Source organism: Chelon labrosus (genome assembly GCF_963514085.1).
Source record: "Chelon labrosus genome assembly, chromosome: 22".
NCBI lineage: Eukaryota > Metazoa > Chordata > Actinopteri > Mugiliformes > Mugilidae > Chelon > Chelon labrosus.
In genome coordinates, this window is record NC_140355.1 from 6,377,033 (window position 1) to 6,382,990 (window position 5,958).

The window sequence follows — 5,958 nt, forward strand, 5'->3', positions numbered from 1 at the left end:
TTTTCATTGTCACAGAGATGCATATGGTTTACTGGGGTAATGAGATTACATTTTGCTATATATAAACTCCACACGTGGGAGGGAATCATGTGGAGAATACGCTGGAGGTGAGATATTTCACACCCATAATGAGGAGAAAGTTTGTTTAATCGTAATACTAGTGTAATTACCCACATAATGATAATATATAACACTGACCGTCTTGTGACAATACAACATTCTTCTGGGAAACATTTGGACCTCACTTATTAGACACGTACCACCCACCTAGACCAGACCAGGCACCCCCGCCCCATAGCAATGACACTCCTTGCTGGCAGCAGCCATCCCCAGCAGGATGCAGCCTGACACAGGCACACACACAAAAACAGTTTAGGAACAACTCAAAAAAAATATGAAGAACAGCACAAGGTGTTGACCTGATTCACAATTCACAAGATCCCAAACTGATCAAGTAACTGTGGGATGATCCACAGAGGCCCCTCCCCTCAACCATAGGACACAAAGGCCCCCACTAACAACATTCTGTGGCCAGACACCACAGGACACCCTCAGAAGGCCCATGTCCATTCTCTGATGAGTCACAACTGTTTTGGAGGCACAAGGGAGACCTACACAATATTAGGAAGGTGGTCATAATGTTATGCCTGATCGTATATACTATATTTTATGTATTGCTGAGCTCCTGATCAGTGTACAATATATATGAAATATTAGTCGAATTGTAACCACAGCTCAGAAGTTGTCAACATCTGACCACTTTCCTCTGTTTCCTCTCTGTGCACCGTGTGAGGACACAAATGACTGCAGGGAACCACTATGGATAAATTCTTCTTGTTTCTTTTTTTAGCTTGGTGGCAGAAACAGCAACAGAGAAACAGACTCCAGAGCCGAGAATCGCAGACGAATGGAAAAGTCCAGACAATTCCCCGCATCCAGTGACAGAGACGAGTGGGTCACTTAACCCTAGGCACTATGCTGCGGCCGCGCGGCTTTGAGAATCTCATCTGGAGCGGAGGGGCTCGGCTCCAACAGTAGCATGAGTGCTCGGAGTAATTAATAACATTATGTTCTGTAATTACCTTCTATGTGTCCCCCACGGCCCCGGGGAACAGAACTGCTGCTAATGGGAGCAATACTTCAGGTTTACAGAGCAGCCACAGTGACCAGGAGTCTAAGAATGACCCAATTATGTTTCTGCTTTAAGAGGGGGAAAAAAAACTTCTCCCCAGAAACTATATCACAATCCTCTTGGTTTTATATTTATATATATATATATAATCCAGATAAATAGAAAACAGGTGTGCACCAAGTGTGTGCATTTATAGTTCTATTGCATGTATTGTAGCGCGCGTGAGAGTGGTAATTAAAATTTGCTACCGTAGCTCTCAGACGCAGATAAAGTTCCTCTGGAGAAAGATGCTTAACCCATCAGTTCCTCTCCCGACCGCATTTGTCTACCCCCTCCATCTGGATAAAAAGGGACACAGATAGCCGTGGGAGTTTGGCTTCCCCGGGTCTCATCATTAGTGCAGTGGTTCAGCCTGAGCAGCAGAGACCAAAGCGGCATCACCTTTGCATTTCAAGTGAACACATCATCCGGTCTGGAAAAGCAACTCTTCCTTCATGGTAATAAATACAGCATTTGCATTTTTATAGCCGTTAAAGGAGCGAGGCATGAAACCACCCAGTGTGTGGAAAAAATGAGATTTTCTGTTTCTCGCTCCTTGTTCAACCTCGTGTTTCCTTTTTTTTTTTTTTTTTTTTTTTTTTACAAGCGAGTGCCTAAACATGTTATTATGATCTCTTAATGCGGAATATTCCTAATCAGGGTTAATCACTGTGTTGTTTGCGGCAGATCATCGCTCCGGAGATCGCAACAAGTTTCGAAAGGTCAAATTAATCAATATTTCCTGTGTAAAATTAATTAGGCGTTTGAACTTTTCTTAGAACAATTGCATAATAAGGAGATGATTTAGAGAGAAAAAATAAAAAAGACAGCACTTATAGAGTTGTTACAGGAGTGAGACAAGTGAAGATAACCATTGACCTGAGCTTTATTATGGATGTCACATACAATTAACCCAAAGAAATGTGCTTGGCTGTGGGGATCTCTCGCTCAGATTAAGGGTGCAGAGGCAGAGGCTCTAGCGGGGATACACTGAGAGCAAGGGTGCTCTGCCTCTGTATAAAACTTAATGTATTTAAACTCTTTGGCTGATATCTTCACTCCAAAACGGCCTTTCTGTATTTTAATTATGACTGTGCAGAGTCACACTAAAATGCTGTGTAGACTGTGAGGCTGCACAGGAAAGGGTGACTGGTATACGGAACATAAACTAATATTAGAAGAATGGCCTTCCAACGGGATATCGAGAAGCAGTACGTCAAGCCATTGCGCCGGGCCTGGCCCCGCCAAATATGTATGTATAAATAGTGTTCACAGTTCCATTCATTAGAGTGCTTATGTTCCATTTGATTTACTGCTAATGGGCTAGCACAGGAAACCATGACTCTGTATGACATTGCCAGTGATGATAATGATAAAACCTCACTTGATCCTTCCGTATTGGTTGGGATGTTTACAGACGGCGTGATGGAGGAACCGCAGGCCACCTGGACCGAAACGAGACGGATGAGAATTGATGATGCCCCTGAACCATAAAGCTACTCAAAGGAAATATAATAGAGCCTTGTGAGTGTGCACAACAAGCATGATATTAAGAGCTTTTACGGGCGTGCGTGTGCTCGGTCTCTTTTGTTTCTGCATGCTGCTGCCCTTGGTGCAGGCTATGCGAGGTTTATGCGAGGACCTAACTGAGGATGGGAACCTCAACAACAGCCTGAAGTCATTGAAAAAAGCCTGGACAACCTCATTAAAAGGGCAATTGTCTGTTTTAACCTTGGTCAGGCAGGATTCAATTGAGCTTTGCTTATAGATAACAAATAACATATATTTTATATAATTTATCGTAGTAATTCAGAGTCAGAATCTGAATGAGAAAAGACTTTATAGCCAAGTATGTTTGCACATGCAAGGAATTTGCCTTGGTGCACACAGTATGCATAAATAAAATAAAATAACATATATACACTCAAATATACAAAAACTATAACAGAAACACTTACAGTGGGATGGTGGCGGGTTTGATGTGTTCATGGGGGTGCCCTGGCATTGTTCAGCAGCTGCACTGTGGATGGGAAAAAAAACTGTTCGCCATGCGAGTGGAACTGCACTCGATGGATCGCAGCCGCCTGCCAGAGGGGAGTCTGTAAAATAGTCTGTGTCCAGGGTGAGAGGGATCCGCCACAATCTTAGCTCCACGCCTCAGAGTGGGATTCTACAGTGGAATTACATTTGCATTTGTAGTTTTAAGTTAATATCATGTCATTTGTCGTGCACATATGCCCAGCACTGTGCATATTGCCACTATTAATAACAGGTGAGCAGAACTGCAAATAGAGTGTAATAATTTCCTTCATTGGGGGGTGATTAAAGTCACGGAGTCAGTGAAATATATTGTCTGGAAAAAATGTCCAGATGGTGGGATGACTCACTGGGTGTCCACAATGGAAAAGGTTTATTCTGTGCACTCAATAACTTCAAAAGTCCCGATTGTGCTTTAAGCCAACAGGTGGGTCTCCAAGATTAAGCGTCATACAAAATTTTACAGAATACCCTCCTATTATAGTTTTAAGGAGTCTGATATCTCTTTTGGTGAGTACCAAAGTGATGCACTGATTGACAGATCAACTTTACTGCACTCAAGGCTGATTTACAGATGTCCATTTTTGCAGCTCCCCATCTACTCACAGTGAAGGATAAGGGGAATTCAGCCGAGGCTACACATACAAGGGTGTATGTGTAGCCTCGGCTGAATTCCTCCAACGAGCCAACAACACATTGCCCCTGGTCACCAAGAAGCACAAACAAGAAAGCGGCAAAATGGCTGCCAATTGCCTACATTAGTCTTCTCTGTCCAGTCTTTTCTGCAGAAGGTGCAAAGTCAAGAAATTAAACAACAGCCTCTGCTTTCCGTTAGTCCACTTAGTTTGGACAGCATGTGGCAGCAGCCAGCTAAAACATGTAGTTCGCAAAACTCTGCCTAGCGTCAACGCAGAATCCTGCTGAAGCCTTTAGGCATCACAGATAACATGAATGACTTAGCGGTTATGTGTAATTGTCTGAAGTGGGTGTAACCTCTGGTAGCTAGCTAGGTGTCTGCCTCAGCGCCACCTTTCTGCCCTTTTTTGAGTTTGGCGCTGCCACAATGGCGGCGGCCTGTGCCACCACCCTCAGCTTGAAGACCACTCTTGAGGCCTCTTCCATCTTTACAGGCAGTCAACACTGGCTGGTGTTGCATGTGGTATGCAGGCAAAATATTCACAACAAAAGTCCTAAATGAACAGTTTCTATCCATTGCTAGAGCTAGTGCTTTTAATTTGAAAAGGCGACTGGAAGTCTTGACTTTGTACTAACAGCCTGATGCAGTAACTTTAACTTAGAAATGGGCGTAAATAAAAATAAGGCTCTGTACTTTGTACTTGAATTAGAAATACTAATATAAGCTACTTCAAATAAAAGGCCTGATACCTTCTTCAGTTGGGGTAAATAAAAATAAAGAATAAACTACTGGCATACTATATATGTCACTGAGGAATTGAAGTAGATTAAATCATACGTCTGTATCTGGTGTGATGCAGCATAATTGCTTGATGCCAGTAATCACGAAGCAGCAACATTCATACACGAGCCACATGCAGATGTCAAAATAATAACATGCAGTTTCATGCTAATTGACTACAGCGTCATACAACTGTATGGCCGTCAGAAAGGCGACATTATGCACCGTCCACGTGCACGTAGCAGGAGGAGATAACAGATGTTTCAGTGATTTCTGACATTGAGTAACCTCCCTCACACCCACGCAGCAGCAAACAGACCTCCTGCCACCTACACTACCCAATAAGCAGACCAGCTTTCTCACACAGGAGATTTATGCATATCTGTCGAGTATACCACTGTCGTGTATTAAGGCACTGAGGGTGACACGGGCACTGCAGGCTCACAGCAAGATCAATGCATGCGCTGTGTTACCTATTTCAAGTGTATATTCAGCTAGATATAAATGAAGAACAACCTTGATTTTGGGCAGCTGGTACACAGGTGCATCCATTTTGTATCATCAGGCTGGAAGGTGGGATTGCTTGGCAGTAGCGGGGATCACATAGTGTCGTTATTTTGCCTTGGAAAAGAATCAAAGCTGTGGCAGACGGGCTGTTCTCTTAGATTCAGTGCATTTTCAAGTACAAAAGATCTGCACCTGCTAACTATGTGCATTGTTCTCCTGTTAAAAATTATTTTAATATTAAAACAATACACAGTAAGGTACACACAAAGATGGATCCCAGTTATGTTTGAATGAGGCCAATCAAATCACTAAGCTGGGCTTTGTGCAGTGATGGACAGGAGAGTAGCCGTGACACAGTCACACTCGTCACCTGAGCGTCGATTGGCTGCTGTTGGACAAGTGAGATGTTTAGCTAACCCGCTTGTTTTAAAAGGTATTAGCAGTGAAACAAAGGACAAACAGTTACCAGCAAATAAGGCATTTGTCAAAAATGCCTTAATCACTTAATGTCACATACGGTGTTGCTCTGATTGGGCATAGGACTATCCAATTGCATGCAGAGAGACTGTATTTTTGGTTCAGTATCAGCTGAAACAAGCCCAATAATGAAATGGAGGGCTATCAGACTCGGCTAGGCTAGCATAGTGATGTATGCCTTGACGGAATACGCAATCCTGCCAATGGTTTCATGCAGTTCTGCTGATTTACACGTAGAGGTAATGCAGCAGAGAGAAATAGAATCTTAGAAGGCAAACAAAGATCCAAACCATGCGGGTTTTAAAAGTTTTAAAGGTATTTTGGCAAGTTGCAGTAGTTAACTCCACAG